Source organism: Equus asinus, chromosome 3, assembly GCF_041296235.1.
Source record: "Equus asinus isolate D_3611 breed Donkey chromosome 3, EquAss-T2T_v2, whole genome shotgun sequence".
Classification (NCBI taxonomy): Eukaryota; Metazoa; Chordata; class Mammalia; order Perissodactyla; family Equidae; genus Equus; species Equus asinus.
In genome coordinates this window covers 132,428,613-132,438,390 of record NC_091792.1, presented here as the reverse complement: position 1 = coordinate 132,438,390, position 9,778 = coordinate 132,428,613, and positions in this window count along the sequence as shown.

Below are 9,778 nucleotides of genomic sequence, written 5' to 3'. Positions count from 1 at the left end.
GAACGAAAAAGAAATAATAGTGTATGAACGTATTAAGTTAGCCAAGAGCAAAGTTAAAAGAGTCATACTGATGGGGCCAGCCCAGTGGTGCAGTGGTTAAGTCCGCACGTTCCACTTCTCGGTGGCCCAGGGTTTGCCAATTCGGATGCCAGGAGCGGACATGGCACCACTTGGCACACCGTGCTGTGGTAGGTGTCCCACATATAAACTAGACGAAGATGGGCATGAATGTTAGCTCAGGGCCTGTCTTCCTCAGCAAAAAGAGGAGGATTGGCAGCAGTTAGCTCAGAGCTAATCGTCCTCAAAAAAAAAAAGTTATACTGAGAGAGTGTTTATGTACACGTTTATGCACGCATGTGCATATATACTTTTGTGTTTATATACATATGGATATATTATTTGGTGTATATATTATATATCATATATTATTAAGTATATATAATCATATAATGTATATATTAAATTGTTTTACCGGAATCCATTAGGCTGAGAGAGGATTTAAATTCCAGTAAAGCAATCTCTAAAGGAGATTGGCTAAAGGAGCAGCTAATTCATAAAAAGGAAAAAAATAAAACTGAATGGCTAATAAATATTTGACAAGACACTCAACTTTATTAGTAATCAAAGATGCAAATAAAAATGAGAGCCATTTTACTGATAATATTGGTGAAAAAAATATGATAGAAAGTATGATTGAAACTGCAGGGCAATTGGAATTGCCATCTGTGGGCTGCCTTCCTTGACCCCTCTCCCCATAAGCATTCTGGTCATGATGTTTAATTAAATTACAAATTTAATCCATATTACCTTGTGTTGATGCTCACTTCTTGCTCATATTTTAAAGGCATACTGTGCACATTCTTGGGAAGATCTTTCAATAGTCCTGCTTCAATGTGATTCCCTGGGCATGTGAGGCATGTCAGTTCTGCTCAGTACTGAATCCATAGCACATTATACACAGACTAGATGCTCCTTAAAATTGCTTGAAAGAATGAATGAAGCTAAAATTGTATGTTTACAGGCAACATTTAAAAAATATGGATGGATGAATTTGTAAAGTGCACAGTCAGATTTATTTCAACATAAGTTTTATCCTTTGAACATTTCATACCCTTCTTGATTACCTTTGGGCTTCTTTAAGCTGAAGGAAGGACTAACAAGAAAAGTAGCAGGGTATTTAGTGTAGTGAAAAGTGTCTGGATCCTGGGCAAACATAATCCAAAGAGCTGACATCTTGGGTTTCAGGTCAGATAAGCTGAGTCTTCACAACTTCCCAAACCCTGACTTTCTGAATCCAGTAGGATCTTTTCAGACTACACATGACTCCTGGCTATTCTAAGACCCTTCAGAACTTCTTTGGTGAACATTTATATGCCTGAGACTGTGCCAAAGTTCAAGTTATGTGAACAAAAGCATGTTCTCTGGTGTGGGGTTTCAGGACAGTCACTCCTACAAGAAGTATGGCAGGAAAAGTGCACTCGTTTTTCTCAATGCTCAATGCTGAGACTGACATGTAATTTTTTTTCCGGTGTAGATGGAGTAAATAAATAGCCATGAATTCAATTGTCCCTGAGAAGAAAGAGTGAATGGAACTAAAAGACAATTCTATAGGCCATCAAGAGCAAATCTTCAACTAAATTTCAGGAGAAGAAACCAAGGATGAGTTTATATATTTTTTAATGGATTATAATATAGATTTTTGGAAAATCTGTGTGTTTTTTAATCCCCTTTATCAGTTTCTTTTGGTTTTTCATTGATAATTACTTTCTTAAAGACATTGCAAATGCATTTGATGAAACTTTTCTGCATGTGACCTTTTGTCCCTAAGTATCTATAAAGACGTATATTTCTGAATAAACTGATTGCAATCGTATGTAATCTGTTGAAAAAAGAAGAAAAGTATATCATCTTGACAATATAGTATATAGAAAACTAAATGAGTTTTCCGATGATGATTAACACGATTTGATTCTTTTTTATGACTTCTGTAGATACTGAAGAAAAACATGCATTTTTATATTTTTCTTTCCACCATTTATTCACATTTTTGCCACCATTTAGTCTGTACTTTTATATAGATGATCTAATGCCTGTTCAACTCCTGAAGTAACGGAAGAGTGATGTCTTCAGGCAGGGTGGGGTGGGGGTGAGATGGAAAGACACATGCTACAGGTGTAGAGTCACGTGCCACATAACAATGTTTCAGTTAACAGTGGACCACATATAGGCTGGTGGTCCCATAAGGTTAGTACCACGTAGCTAAAGTATGTGGCAGGCTATGCCATCCTGGTTTGTGTAAGTATAATCTGTGATGTTTGCACAGTGATGAAATCATCTAATGACACATTTCTCAGAATGTGTCCCCGTAGTTAAGTGATGCGTGACTGTATTACCTTTTGAGATATTGCTTTCACCCTAAGAGATTATATGATGGAAATTAGGAGCCAAGCAATGTACAGATAAAGCTCAAAATCTTGTCACATAGCATCAACTTTCTATATTTCATCCTACTGAATCTCTTTATTTGTGTATTTATTTCACACAGGAAATCACTGGGAAGTCAAACCCAAAACTTTCATATCACAGCTCTGTGCCTACTGCTTCAGAAAATACTTCCCCTCCCATTAGGCAGGATTACTGTATCCAATACAGTGTTTACACTGGAATCTATCTCACCCCCTACTGTCTCAAGATAGTCTGTGGTGACACATGAGAATAGCAAGTGAGCAAACATGTCATTTTCTCAATCAGCCTTCCACAGAGGGAGTCCTGAGATTGGCAACACATGGGATATTTACTGGATCCATGGACTCTCGCCTATACTTCATCAAAGTGAGAGGTAATTTTCCTCCTTGTACTTTGTCCTGTAGAATCCAGGCAGGAATCCATATGCTCAAGGAATTCTGAAAATTCTTGAGTCCAAAATATAATTTTATATATTCAGAAAGTCCTTACTTCGTATAGTCAATTTCAAAACTCTGGTCAAGACACTTTTGATTCTTTTGATTCTGTTTATGCTTTAATGTCTCTAGCCTCAAATTCTTATGTGAGCACCAAAAAGGTATAGGGGGGAATAGTGAATAGGAGCCCTGGCTTCTATAGGATTGGCCACCCATGCTCTCCATATTATGTATTGACCCATCAGAGGGAGCTTTATTCCACCAAATTGGGCTCATCAGTTATTTACTGACTGGTGATGATCTGAAGATCTTAAATGGTAGAGCTTCCTGTCAGCCCTTGCCCGTGGGGCTTCTCTGAGGAGGGAGTTTTTATGAGTGGGCATTTTCTTAGATGATAAGCATCCTGATGATGGGAAGCAGGGCATTATTGGTATCCTTCACATCTGTTGCGTTTGCCTGCCCCAACCCAGGCTGACCAATTGGCATATTCTAGCCTGCTGGCCACAGGAAGTACTTCAGGGATAGACAGCTGACAAACCAAGCAAAGAAGATGCAATCACAACCAGGCACTTTTGACAGATCTTTTGGGAAATAGACCCTCTCCCCTAAGATATAGGCGTAGGTGGCCCTCTCACCACTACGTGAGAGAGAATCTAGCTTAGAACAAAGGATACAGAAGGGAAAACTAGAGCCCAAAATTAAAAGTGAACAGTTTTCTGACACCATTTGAGCATTTTTATCAGCCATGCTGGAAATGAAATAGACCACTGGAGTTTTTATTATTTCAGTTACATTTTTCAATAAATCCTTTTTGAGTTGGGTTTCTGTCACTTGTAACCTTGACTTGAAATACACATCAGCTACTCTCTGCAGAGATCAAAGAGGGCCACTCAAAGATTCCTGACTGCCAGGAAGCCTGGAGTTTGGTTGCTAACTGAAGACCATCCTGACTAAGTTTCTCCAGGAATAACCTCCTTTTATCCCACTCTATCGAGGCTCCTCCCATGGGGGGTGAGGAGAGCGAGGAGGGAAAGCATCTACAAATGACACATGTGAGGATTAGTGGAATATATAAGCCTTTCCTGAATCATCATCAGTAGAAAAGGTAGAAGAATATGTATAGTAATAGTGAAAAATAATGACTTGAGGGCCAGCCTGAGTGCCCTAGTGGTTAAGTTCAGTGCACTTTGCTTCAGCTGCCCAGGTTCTGATCCCAGGTGTGGACCTACACCTCTTGTCTGTTAGCAGCCATGCTGTGACAGTGGCTCACATAAAAAGAAAAAAGATGAAGATTGGCAACAGATGTTAGCTCAGAGCCACTCTTCCTCAGCAAAAAAAAGAAAGAAAAAAAAAGGATTGAGGACATTCATATCCAAATGAGTCTAGTCTTCCTGTCAGGTGGTTTGGGAAAATACAAATGCCTTTCTTACAATGATAACTAACACTTACTGAGAGCTTATCATTTGTCAAACATTGTTTCAATTCATGTAATCCTGTTAAATTAATTAATCAAGGAGACCCTTAGACTGATGTGGCTCTAATTCCATGGTAGCCTACACAAGCAAATCAAAATTTATGCCTGTAAATGCTGCAAAGTTATGACATCAAAATACTAAGGAAAACAAATCACAAACAGCCAACTAGACTTAAAGCTCTAGCCAATCAAATAATTTCCTTTCTTTGCTTCCACACTTTCTCTATGTAAGTCTTTCTTCTGGCGCCTGTCTGTGGTGTGCTTCTAACCGCTTCTGCCTTGGTGCTGCCCTATTCCAATTGATTTTTGCTCAAATAAACTATTAAAATTTTTAATATGCCTCGGTTTATCTTTTAACAAGCCTCATAAAAATCCTTTGAGGTCAGTATTATTATTATCCTCAATTTGTGGATGAGCAAATTAGGGGTTTAAGTAACTTGCTTAATGCCACGCAGCTAGTAAATTGTCAGGGGCATAAGTTGAACCCACTATAGAGAAGATGAATGTGCTCTTTCTCTCTCTATGAGAATCAATCATTAAAAATGTAGGAGAGGCCCAAGCCTCGTTATCAATTGAAGAAAAGGAATGGATCTCAGTATCTGCACGCACAAAGAAGAAATCCTAAAATAATCATAGCAAATCTATGTCAATGAGCTGATATATCCAGAAAAAAGACCCATTGAATAAAACTATTTTGCATTATAACAGTATTCACCTTTTCCAAAGGGTTCAACTGGAAGCCCCTTTGAAAAGATATTTGCAAATTTGCTACTTTTACCAGTTTAAATTAGATGTGCTTATTGGCTTTACCCTGGTAGAAGGAAAGTCTTAGATAAGTGCCATTGACACTCTGCCCACTGAAATATTATGCTTTGCCCACTGGATTGTGGCTCCTAATAGAAAATAAAGTCAAAAAATATGCAGTTAAAACTATGAAGGGAAAGTCCACCTTCAATTTTGCATATTTGTTTCTTCATTCTTTATTTGCAGAAATTTATTCTACTCACTATCATAAAATATTTGAGCTGCTGGTAGCATAAGCAACTCCTTTCTCATTTCTCTTCCCTTTTCCTTGTTTCTCACTTGCATTCAGGTGTTTTTTTTTTTTTTTTTTAAAGACTTTATTTTTTCCTTTTTCTCCCCAAAGCCCCCCGGTACATAGTTGTGTATTCTTCGTTGTGGGTTCTTCTAGTTGTGGCATGTGGGACGCTGCCTCAACGTGGTCTGATGAGCAGTGCCATGTCCGCGCCCAGGATTCGAACTAACGAAACACTGGGCCGCCTGCTGCGGAGCGCGCGAACTTAACCACTCGGCCACGGGGCCAGCCCCTCATTCAGGTGTTTTATAGACTTCTCTCTTAAAACTTGCCTGCTTGCTGAAAATGACCTAAGACTGGGTTTCCAGAAAGAAGTGGTCTAGTCCTTATTGTCTGTTACGGCCTAAGCACTGTTCTTCATGCTTCTTATGTGATACATTATTCAGTCCTTGCACTGACCCTATCAAGGGATGATTCTCATTTTTTAGAGGAAGAAATTGTAGCTTAGGGAGGCAATGAAGTGCATTGCATTGATGCTCAAAAATATATGTTGTAAAAATTGAACGGGAAAAATTCAGGTAGGGTATTTCATTAGCGTAAGGCATAGCACCATACTAAGTCCTTAATACCAGCCTCCATATGGACATTCTTCCTTCAACAGATTCCAGTTTCATGACTGTCATCCTGGTGGAGGCACTATCTCATAGGCCAGAGTTACAACTTGTCATGCCTCTGCTCAAAAGTCTTTAATGTCTACTGAGACTAAAACCCACTATCTTTACCATGGCCCAACCAACTCTCCAAGCTTGTTTCTTAGCACTCTTCCCTTCCTTCTCTCCAGCCCCACCAAATTCTTGGTTTTCTTTCTTGAATATGCCAAGGTCACTCCCCACCTCAAGTCTTCAGCACCACGGCTCTTCCTTCTGGCTGGCATGCTTTTACCCCAGACATCCAAATTAATACATTCATTCAATTTCTTCAGGCCTCTCATCAAATGATACCTCATCAGATAGATTTTTTCCTGTCATTTCATCTATCGAAGCACCTTGTTATCCTCTGTTCCCTTACATTACTTCATATTCCTTTATAGCATTTATAATGTTCAACATAGTAAATAAAGTTATTTGCTAATTTGTGTATTATCAGCCTTCCCCCACCAGAATGTAAGTATCACGAGATAAAAGACTCTATTTTGTTTATATTTGAATCCCCAACATCTAGAAGAGTCTGACAAAAAATGGCTTTCAATACAACTGTGATGAATAAATAAATGCTTGTGGGCGTATGGCCTCCCATTTAGGGATTACATATACCATCATTTCCTATATGTAGTTGGAGGCGTGACCAAGTTCTGTCCAAGACATGTAAAAAGAAGTGTTCTGCAACACTCAAGTCTCTCCGCCCCTCTTTTTCTCCTCCTGCAGACTGGAACTTGAAAATTATGATGAATCAACTCTAATCCCATGGATGGTGAAAATGCAAGAATAAAAAAGGATTCTAGTCTTTGAATGACCTCAGGAAGCAGAGTCAGTTCCCCACTCTGGACCACCAGCAGTCCTCTTGCATTTGCAGGTGTCTTTTAACCAAAGTGTATCTAGTATCCTAACTAATGCAAAATCTGAACTACGATAGCTTTATTTGGCATCGAGAAGGGAAGAATGATTTTAGAGTTTTTCAGAAAATAGAAATAACAAGAAAGGGTGACTGATGGGTTCTGTCAGGAAAGGGAGATGAGGGAGTGGAAAATGACCCTGAGGATTTTAGCTTAGGAAATGAGGACGAGGGTAAATCCATTAATCAAATGAGAGATGTTTGTATCAGGGAGGAGGGGTCAAACGATGAGTCGTTATATGAATGTGTTAAAATGGAGCTACCTCTGTGACATCAGGGTGAAGATTTCCAGTAAATTTTCACTTCCCTGCTTCAACTAGAAGAGCTACAGGTGGATGTGTGATTTACACATTGGCCTTCAATGTCAGATTTCATGTGCTGTGCCTAAAAATAAGTCTGTATTTCATAGGAAAAGTAGAAAGCTCTCTCATGCAATTAGGAATAAAAGATCATAAATTACAGATAGATAGATACATAGATAGATAGACACACTTGTATTTATCTTACATTTATGTAAGACATAATGGGAAATTATTATGTCTACACTATTAGAAAATATGTATCTTGCCTTTTTCTTAGAGCAATCACATTAGTTTACCACATAACTTGAATAAAGTTATGAGCTGCGAGCATTCGAAATAGTACTTAACGTCCATCAATTACAGGGAATACATAATTTCACCAAAAAGTTTTTAAAAACCTGTATCTCTTCCTTTTAAACTTTTATTGGAGAAACATCTCAACACATATTAGACCATGTTTAAATAATTTTTTTAAAAATAGCAGTTTTTCCTTTATGATAGCTTTATAATACAAAAATAGTGAAATATTTCTTGTTTCACAAATTTCACCCATAAATGTGTGCACTTGCGTAGATATGTAAATGCACATGCATGCATGTGCATGCATGCACACAGATACACACAATATCCCCTGATGTGAGATGAGTAGTATTAGGAACTTCAGCCTGAAAGAAAAATGTTTTAAGGTATCATTAACAGGAGAATAAAGGTCTTTGGGGAAAAAAGTGCCTTTATAGCTCTCAAAAGTGTTATAATTCAACATAATGTCGCTGAGTTCATTGTGGCCCACCAGGCAAGAAACTTAATGAGTCAGGTATGTGGGTTCATGGTCAAGTCTTTTGTCTGTTACTTCTCTTAAGGGCAAGAGGAATGAGATGCTGAGAGAAGAGAAGGAAGCAACATGGAGAAAGCCAAGTCAGACCAGAATAGACTTCCCCAGGCTACCAAGACAATCACAACTGGAAAAGAGAATCTCTACTTCACATCTGGGAAATTGGTTGCCTACGACTGAGTCACACTGTATTCTCTGTGAAAAGAGGGTAGCTTTGACCCCTAACATGGAAATGTGATAAATGAAAGATTTCTTGTTCATTGTCAGGCTTGTTTTAAAATTTAGCATCAATCAGTCAGTACTTATTCACTGAGGGTTTCACAACCACTGTATTGACAAATGTCATGGTGAGTTCAGACTGACACTGAGACTAGACATAGATTCCAGCTGGATAAATGTATCAAGTCTTAGTTATTTCAGTGTTGTGGAAGGAAGGCAGCACAAGCAGGATACATGGTAAATATTTTCCATTGTGAAATTGAGTATAAGCATTCTAGTACCCCTAAAAGGGCTACATACCAGTGGACGCACATGTTTGTAAGATACAGGTGATCTCAAAACTGCTGTTAGCTCAATGGTCCTTCTGAGTCCTTATCTACATATATAAGGCAGTTGCATTTCTGTCACAGGTTAATCTGAATATGTTGGGGGCCAGCTCACTTGGGCCAGTCCTCCCCATCAATTTTGAGATAATGCAATATGTAACAAGACCACAGAGCAGAGTACGCACATTCAAATATGGACCCAGTTCTCATTTATCGCCTTCAGCCTCCCCAGGCTAACAAAGCCTCCTGTGACAACTTACCTGAGCTAAACCCTGCAGCATTATAGCACAGGTCAGTTATGAAATGTTCTGGAAGTTGCACTAGTGGAGCCCTTTGGCCACCTTGAGGGACAATCTTTTAAGAATTCACCATGCATAAAGTACTGTGTGGACGGTTTTGTATAATGAGAAAAGAATGGATTTAGGAGTCATGCCCAAATGTTGGGTCCACCACTTATTTAGCTATATAAATTAGGGAAACTTTATAGGTTTCTGAGGCTTAATTTTATCATTTGTTAAGGGTTACAATAGTATTACTATTCAGTGTTCTTGTGGCAATGAAATGATTTAATCTATATACAAAGCCTGGACAGACGTAAAGGAAGTATGCCAGAACTTTTGGTCCCTTTTTTTCCTCCATTTCCTCATCTACTTTAAGGTGAAGTAACCATCTTTGTCCACAAAATTCTTACTATCTAATCATGGATAATAGAGATTTATTCTCATAATGATATTAACTTTCTATAACATTGTTATTTAGGAGGTTTCTATATGCCAAGCACTGACTTGAACATGACACATGGAATCTCTCACTTAATCTTCACAAAACTTAAGAGGTAGGTACTTTTGTTGTCTCAATATTTTACAAATAAAATTTGTATTGGTTAGCTTTGCTATAGTAACGAAAAACTCTTGGATTTTGGTGGCTTTGAATAATAAACAACAAAGCATTTTTTGTTTACAAGTGATGCTGAAACTCTACTTCTTATGTTTTCTCCTTTTAATAAAAAGGCTGAAGCTTAAAAAGAGAAAGAGAGAGAGAGAGAGACTTGAACCACCCAACTGCTAACTCTCAGGCT